Genomic DNA, 9,161 nt, shown 5'->3' on the forward strand with positions numbered 1-9,161 from the left:
CTCCGGCCTCACGGGGGCGCGGCCGGCGGCCGGCGGGGAGCGCCCGGCGCTGGTCCCGGCGGGCAAGGCGGGGGCAGCCCGTCGCCGCTCCGGTCGCGGTGGCCCCGCGTTGTCTCTATGAGCCCATGGCCGGCGGACGCCCCCGAGCCCGGCGCGGCCCCGGCGGTTCGCGGCCCCGGCGGGTCCCGTCCCTGCCCGGCGCGGGCACCAAGATGGCTCCGCGCTTCCCAGCTTCACCTGCGACACCCCCCGCCAGCTGAGCGCCGCTTCCGCCGCCGCGCTTCCGGCTTCCGCCGCGCGGGGCATGCCGGGCCGGGGCGATGCCGGGGCAGGAGCCCGGCTGTCCCCCGGGATGGGCCGGGGCTCGGCCGCCGCTCGCCAGCGGGCCGCTCGGAGCCGCCGTGTGTGTTGTGCCTGCCTGCCGCCGCTCGCCAGCGGGCCGCTCGGAGCCGCCGTGTGTGTTCTGCCTGCCTGCCGCCGCACGCCAGCGGGCCGCTCGGAGCCGCCGTGTGTGTTGTGCCTGCCCGCACCGCCGCTCGGCAGCGGGCCGCTCGGAGCCGCCGTGTGTGTTGTGCCTGCCTGCCGCCGCACGCCAGCGGGCGAGCGTTAGTTGTGCTAAAATGTGAGGGTTACCCCTCACGCACCGAAAATGAGTTGCATGAGGTAGAAATCACTCAGCCGTGGTTATCTGATTGGAGGTGAAAGAAATATACGAGTTCTCAGTAACATTTTCTGTTAGGAGAAAAACAGCAAGAAAGAAGATCAAGGGGAATAAAGGAAAGAGGGGACCGTGGCTCGAGTAAGTCCTGTTCAAGTGCAGTGACTGCTTTCCTTCGGCCGAGAGAGCCCCTCGCCCTCAGGGGCCGAAGGGAAGGAGGGGTCTGAGGAGCTGCTCGGGTCTGAACAACTCCAAAATTCAAACAGAAGAGATAACTAACCTGCCAGGTCCATGAGGAATTGCACAGGTTAGTTAAGGTCTTCCTAACCTACCCTTTCCTATCCGAAAGCAGCAAAGGTGACATTCTTTTATTTTATTTTTTTTTCTATAATTCTATTCCTCGGAGTTCTAGGTCGTTGCTCCATTAGAGAGTTCACTGGTAAAATACCAAAGGATAAGTTTGCTGTTTGAGTACATGTCAGCCAAACAGCTGGACCTACACCTCCGTCCCTGTGTTTGTACAGAGGGGAAAAGCAAATTACAGAAAAAAAAAAAACAAAAAAAACCAAACAAACAAAAAAAATAATTACGTACTAAGAAATGGTAAATGTAGAGCTGAGGAAAAGTGAAATGCATCTGGGAACACCACTAGCACTTTCATCTCACTCTAGTCCTTGATCCAAAAGAATCATATTCATTGATGTGTCCTCACAAAAGGTCCTAAGCAGTGCGCCTTGGATCTTAAAGGAAGCTTCCGACATGGTTTGTCCTTACAAATGAAATGCTTCCCAGTTTAAGATTTTGAACATAAAGATGCATTACTGCAGTGTCCATCAGCTGTAAGAGGTATGGTCACTCATTGAAATGTCAAATCCTTCAGTGCCGCCAGGGCAGACATCCCGCAGGTGCACTGGGCAGGGAGGCACGACACCGGGTGAGCCAGCTCAGGGCGATGTGCCATTGCACGGCATGCCAAATTCTGGCTCCTGTGCTGCCTAATCCTACATGAAAGTTGTCCTGTGCTGATGCCTGCCTCTATCAAATCTGTACTGCCAAATAACCTGTCAGTGCACCATGCCAGCAGTAATTCAGGAGAGAGACACACCTGTCTGATAATGGGAATCCTGGCGGGTTACATCAATACCACTCTGAGTCAAGGGCATTGCAGAGAATCTCTGCCACGTGAGAAAGCAAAGATGTACAAAGACACTATAATACTTGGTGCAGTGTTGCATTAAAGAAGGATTTCACCTTAGGGAAAGGTGTTTCCCTAGCAAGAAAAAAGCATTTAGAAGACTGTAGAAATTTCAAAGAATAAAACAATGCAGCTGAAATTTTGAAAAGGATTTTCACGGGGGGGAAAAAGATTAAATGCATTTAATTTATTAAATGTGTCCAAGGAGTGAAGAGGTAACTACAGGTGAAATTCAGCACCCTGACTCAGATGTTGTGGCACTTGAAATGACAGAAATGGGCAGGGAAACACAGTGATGCCATAAGGCTGATGCTGCTCACCAATACCTTCTGACAACAGTATGTGCAACACTGCACTGTTAGATTTTACCTAAATCCAATAGAGAATACATATTACATCAAGAAGGGGCAGAGTAGAGGAGGAATATTAGACAGTGCTAATTATAAGGAAGCTTCAGTATCTTTTGTTTGATTCCATTAAATTGTAACAATTCTCATTGTTACATTCCTTCTTCTTCCAGCTTTGGGATACCACAAGTTACAGAGATTTCCAGAGAAATCTTGCTTTCACTTTCTTAAACATCACAGGCTGAAAGCATAGAAGAGGTGATGAAAACAAGGAGACAAACAAAGCAGAGTGAACATTTGCACTTTCATCTTAAAGTGCATTTCAAGACCCTGTAAAAATGTGTCTTCTGGCTTGTGCAGACCAGGCCTGGGTGTGTTGTTGCCCTGGCCAACATGAGAGAGTGCAGGTGTGAGTGCTTTGCTTCTCCTTGTCCTCATGGCTTGGAAAGGCAGACAAGTTCATAAACACTCATCCATTTTTTTCCCCAGCCAACTTATTGCATGAGACAGGCATGTATTTTCCCTTGTGGATCTTCCAGCAGACAAAAACTAGAGACTGTGAAAAATAGTATCCAACAATTTCAGCAGTATTCTGATAGGAAGGAAGAAAGAAATTCAGTAAGAAATCCTGCAGAAATTTCAAGGTTTCCAGTAAGATGCTTTTTCACCTACAGGGATGTATTTTTTTTCTTTTTCTTTCTTGTTTCAGAAAAATGAAATTGCTGCTCAGAATTCCTCTGTCGCCAGTGCAGACAATTTTCAGAATGTGGCATTCCATATGAGAGACACATATGAGTGCACATGCATACCCTAAAGCAGAATTGCAACATTTACATTTGTTTCCTGTCCTAAGCTCTTGCTGGGGACTAAAAATCAATGAGGGTCTGCATTGCACCCCAGAAGTGCCTGCTTTTCACTGGTGAGTGACTACAAGTCATATCCAGCACGTTTTTTATTTCTGATTGCATGGAAAGTAAAACACATCCTTGCTATGGCTTGAACCTAATACAGAGTCAATAACAAAATACAGCACTCTAGAGATTTTCACTGCAAGTGCAGTGGGACCCAGCTGTTCAGCTCCATTCTGACTCAACAAAGGTTTCATTGTCTCTTTGCATGCAATAATGCACTCAGAAATGCCAAGCAAAGGCAAATTCTTAAAGCACACATATGGCTTTGTGTCTAAGTAATATATTGGATGTGCAGAATAATGGTTTTTTGTGCTCTAGAACTATGGCACTATGGCAAGGTGCCAAAAGTTCCTGTTCCTCCTAGATGATTACTGTTTCATGCTATACCGATCACTTAATAATAATAATTAATAACAGATATTAAACATCTCCACAGACATAACAACCAACCACCATTATTTATTTCAAAACACTAGGTCAGTACAACAGATGGAGCAAATAACTGTTTTCGCACAAAAGAAGGGACAGCACACTCATTGCTCTTTGCTCTGCTTCCAACTAGGCAAATGGCTGTACAAGCTGCACAGAGCTTTTCCAGACAATGCATACTAGGAAGCTGAAAGCAAAGCTGTCCTGAGGTATTATAAGCTAAATTTCCCCCATTTGGATTGAGCATTTTCCAATGTGTGACTAATCCTTGCCACAGAAGACTTTCAGCTGATGTTGTCCAAGGTTCTTTCTCTGGGATCTTAGAGAATATGAACATATGACTGATTAAAGCCTTATTCAAAACTAAATTCACCATTTGTGAGATAAGTGACTGGTACATACATACATATGTGGAAAATGGAGTCAGAAGGGAAACACTATGCAGCAGCTGCTAAAATTACTGTTATACAGCAGGAGACAACAGTTATGGCTAAGACCTCATGCATGAACATAACTGCTACTCTTCAGAAAGAGAAGATGGCATTTACAGATAATATTGCCTGCAAGGATTACTGAGCATATGTTGTCTGGCATCTTGTATTTCACAGGATACGAGTACATTTTCCTCTTCCCTTCACACCAACCTGCAGGAGCGTTTGTTTTTGTTTTCACACTTTCTTCTGCCATTACCAAAGCTGAGAGTCTGGCAGGGCCTAATATGCACTATACATTCACAGATAAAGGCACCAAGCTCTCCATTTTGCAGAGGGGAAAGAAAACTGTTACACTGCAAGTCCTCTTTTCTCTCAGTCAGTATCACATTTGGACATTTCCTCAGCCAGTGTGAAAAGATTGTGGAAGCAGTATAACAATTCTCTCCTTTGTCTAGAGAGCAGGTTAGATACATCATTTGTGGAAACTCAGCAACTGATAACTCAGTTTGTCTAGAGAGTGTATTACCCTATCTAGCAATGTTATATCGTTGAAAGCTTCCTAAGTACTCCAAGAAGCCTCTTTTGATGCAGGCAAAACATAGGTTCCTTAATTTATTTTCAGTTCACCAAAAAATAATCAAGGAAAATTGCTAAATGTGACACTCCTTCTCTATCAATCTAAAACTTCAGAAATCAAAAATGATAATTAAAAATAGCAAGTGCTGCAGTAGCTGACCCTTAACACTTTTGCTGCAGAAAACAGGTTTCTGTATTTGTTTTTGAGGGTACAGTCAGCTGGTAAGTGAAGAAGAACTGTCAGGGAATATAGGAAGCCCATTTGTTCATGTCAAGGCCAACAAACACTGCTCTGCAATGTATGCAAGCAGATCTCACCTAAGTGAAGTGATGCTCTGCTATATTTACATGCTTCTCATATCTTCAGGAGCAGAAGCTTTTCCCCATGCTATGGAACCTGCTCCTTCAGATGAAACTCGCCATAACAAAATTGCCCTAAAGCTGCTTCTTAGCAATGAAGTCCTTCAAAATAGAAATAAAAGGTACATTAGTACTTAAATATAGGGATAAAAGATTGCTAAGAAAAGGTGATTCTAAAATGCAAGAACAAGAGTGTACAAAATTATGGACAGTAAAATGGTATGTATTCTCCACAACCTTTTTCTAGAAAAATAATCTAACCATGGAGTTAGGGATGTAAGGGTTTTTATTTTAAAAATTGAGTTTGTGCTACCTCTCATCAGATCCCAATGGGAAGTTCAATCATCAGTTAAATTGTCAATCTAACATAAGGTTCTCTCACAAATAATGTGGTTGCTACAACCACGCAACAACACTTCTTTTAAGAAAACACACCTGGCAAGTTTTGTGTGCATGAGTGTGGGCAAGGGTCAGTGCTGTTCCAGTTACGTATGTTTGACTGGCCTCTTTTGTGTAAGAAAGAGGAGACACTAACAAAGATATTGTGCATATCATGATGACTGAAAAGTACCTGGGCTGCTAGATACAGAGATACTGAGACAACACCTCATCACTTTTCTTTTTCTGTAATAAGTGATGGGAAATTTTTTTTTCCTAGACCTACTGACTTGAGCAAGTAAGATTTATTGCAGGGTGCTCTGTAAAACAAATCAATCAAGCCTTAAAATTATCTGAATGCTTATTGGTAAAGAGCGTTCACCTATTCTACCCGCAAATCTCATATTCCTGGTGTATTCAGGAGGCAAGCTCTTTCAACAGGATTCTCCTTTATGAGACTTAGCGATTCTCGGATTAAATCCACTGCTTCTATTTTCTTCTCTCTTCTCTAGGCAGGTGATCAACCCTTAGCAGGTACTGGCAGCTGGTTGTTTTGTGCACTGCCTCAAAGGCTATCAGCTTTTTAAGTTAGATCTTCATTTTCAGCCATGTTCCTGAAAAATGCTATGACAAGGTCCTATAAGACTTACTGTCCAAAACTTAAATGCATTTCCCAATATATTTATTTCACATATCTTCTTGGGGGAAAGTAACTAGAATTGTGTAATTCTATCATCACCTTGAGTGTTAAATCTAGCAAACTGTATTTATTTAGGATGGTTAAATGTAATAGTGGTAGGAATTTAGTGAGTAGTGGCACACTCTTTGCTTATTTCTTCAGGAATCTTGTGTGTGGACACTCTTGACTCTTCTAAACAGAGACATCTGATTCAAATAGTGCATCATCCCTAAGTTTCAACCACAAAGTTACATCAGTTTAACCAAATTGTTAAACCCTTGTAACTGTGAAGACAAACATTGCAGGAAAATATAGATTCTCAAGTCTTAATCAACCTAACTGTGGCTTAAACATGTGAGTAGTTAAAAGGCTTTCTGTTGAGACTTCAGCATAATTGTGCTGTGTAACAGACTCTTCTTAGTCTTGCAAGAGATAACAAAATGGTAAACCTGAAGCAAAGGAGCTTTCCTCTGGTGTGTTTGGTTACTGATTCTAGAATCCCACAATCAGAGGTTATAATCCTACTTTACCTCCAGCAAGCCTGTACATGTGAGTGGGGAGGGGGGAAAAGAGTAAGGAACGAACTAAGCTTTAGAAGCACATGTTCTTTTCATACAGCTCTGGTTTACACAGAACAGATTGCAAAGAAAAGGGTTTTGTTGTTTGAAGTGGTTCTGTCCTGCTTTCAAGAAGAAAGTGACAGAAAAGTATAAACTTTTGCAGTGGTTTCAGCTTAGTTGTCCACCTACATTGCCACAGTAAATCGCCCCACACTCCCAGTCTGCAGTGACGAGGGCACTGTCCAGGCTGGCAGGTGGGCAAACAGGAGAGCATGCTTGAGCTGCTGCAGGAGAGCAGTTGAGCTGCTGCACAACTTCTCCTCACAGAAACCCTTGGCAGTATCTGCTGCTGGCTTCTGAGCCACAGAGCTGCCAGGGGCTGGGAACCAAAACATCCTCAGCAAATATTTCTCAACAGGATTAACTTGCTGAAATTTTAATTCCTGCCAGCCTTTTTCTTCTGTTGGGCAGCAACTGAACACGAGCCCAGCAGTGAGTTCCACCTGTTCCCAGCTCAGCCCTTAGCTGCCCTGATGCGTGCTTGAAAGCCACTGCAGATATAAAGGGACAGGAAAAACAAGGTCTTTTGCTTAGCGACACAGAGAGACACAGCTTCACAGCTTCTCATTAGTAAAGCTGATCCAAAGAAGTTGGTTCTTCCTTTCAGGTGACAGGCTAGTTTTGAAAATCTGCAAAGAGAAAGGCACTGCCTTTTTATTTCTGGCAGAAAGTGTGGGATTTGAAAAGCAGGGAGGAGAAAACCAAGTGGTGCTCTGGGGTCTCACCAATTTGTTTGAATTTGTCTGTCCTACACCTGTCCTCCATCAACACATCTTAAATCCAAAGGTTTTTCTAAACATAAATTACTCCAGCTGGACCATCCATATACTTAAAGATTCATTTTGCTGCGTCTGCTTCCTCTTTTCATTTTTGCATATGAACATAATTCCACAGAAACCTCCTACCAATGCCAGGAACCCCTTCTAGAACAGGCCAGTTAAAAAGTAGCACAAGACAGCCCAGCAAACCAAGGCAATTCGAGCAGGATCCTGTCTCCCTCCACTAGAAAGAGGAAATGGTACCCAAGTAAGAATTTTTTTAATGTTAGTGGTGATACCTGAAGGCCCTTCTTCCTCACCCAATGAACAGGGTAGCTATCCTAGTTAGAAAACCATGTGAAGTAAAGCTCAGTTTTCTCCTCATTCATATTTCAGTTTCAAAATATAAAGCTATCTTAGAGTGGCCAAGCTGAAATGAGTAAGGTCATGCCATACGCTCCTCTCAAGCCTTTTCACCACAGGAAGACGGCAGTCAAGTGCTTTAATACAAAATGACTTTTGACAGACTTGTAACCTTAACCAAAGCTTCAACATTGTTTCTTTTCCCAGCAGCAACTACAGAGGAGCACTGCAGGACTGATGGGATGAAACGGTGCCTGCTGACCCATGGAAGGCCAGCTAAAATGCCTGAACTCCGCTTCCCAGTTTTGCACAAGCATAAAGGGAAATGCAGATAGGTGTAGAAAATCCCAAAGGCAGACATGAAGTGAGGGAAGTGTTAACTGCAAGCAGTTCTTTCTTCATTAAGTGCATATTGGTTTCCAACAGCAGGCTGGAGTCAGTACATGCAAAAACTTACACACTGTAATTCTTGGAGTCTGCAGGCATCAGCTACAGCAAGCTCCAGTCCAACCCTAATGACTTGGAAAAGTCAAAATACCTTGCAAGGAGCTGGGCCATGTTTCAAAACAGACTTTTTTAACAGAAATTCATGTTTCAGTGGTGGGGCAGCATGAGTGAAGTATAACAGTGTTCTTGAACCAATGGCTCACTCAAATTGAATTTCCCTTATCCTACTTCCACTTTTCCAGAGGCTGGCTTTGACTCTTAAGAGTGACGACACATGAATTTTAGACTACAAGGAGACTAAGTCATGCCAAACAAGTTTGTATAGAAAGATCACCTTTAACAACAAATTAGACAGCTGATGTATTAAAACCTCTTAACTTTTTTAATTTAATGAGATGACCTGCTCTTTAGCTGTTCCAAATGGCAAAAAATCTGACATTTGAAGATCTGTTGCCTTTCACTGTAATGGTAGCTAATGTGATGCTGACTTTGTGACATGCTTTAGCATGTTGAAGCTTCTCTAAAAATAATGTTAATAGAGAAATTTAATTAACTTAACTCAGTGCTGAAAAAAATCCTAAAATCTGCCCTTGGAACAGATTCCTTTATTAAAAATAAGACAGAGCCCCACACAGTCACAGTATAATCCATTTATTAGCATACCTTGTGAGCCATTGGTGTTGATCCAGGGGACATGACAGCCTTGGCACTTGACTGATTTCAGAGGTACTCAGCCCTTAGTAGAAAAGGATTTTAATAGGACTTGAGTGGGCTACTACACAAAGTTTCTGATGTGGAAAATTAAGTATTCTTCCAAACAAGTGAAAATGCAGCCCTGAAGATGTGTATTAGTGCAGGTCACAGTGCCTTGTTCTACAAGGAATAGTCCCAACTTGGTTACCACCAGAGGTGATTCTGTTCTCCCTAGCTGTATGAAACTCCCTCTGAGTCTATCAAGATATGTTAAATACCACAGTGTAGTTTCATCTCGCCAAAGTTTTCATCT

At 43.3% G+C, this 9,161-nt stretch overlaps 1 long non-coding RNA gene across 1 annotated transcript; it reads left to right on the plus strand.

Moving 5' to 3' along the window:
- The first annotated feature begins 482 nt into the window (after window positions 1-482).
- Window positions 483-8,564, plus strand: LOC131580439 (uncharacterized). The gene is made up of 3 exons (XR_009277872.1): window positions 483-965; window positions 2,910-3,119; window positions 7,919-8,564. It is a non-coding gene; the product is annotated as an uncharacterized LOC131580439 (long non-coding RNA).
- Window positions 8,565-9,161: the final 597 nt, after the last annotated feature.

This window comes from Poecile atricapillus, chromosome 6, assembly GCF_030490865.1.
Source record: "Poecile atricapillus isolate bPoeAtr1 chromosome 6, bPoeAtr1.hap1, whole genome shotgun sequence".
Classification (NCBI taxonomy): Eukaryota; Metazoa; Chordata; class Aves; order Passeriformes; family Paridae; genus Poecile; species Poecile atricapillus.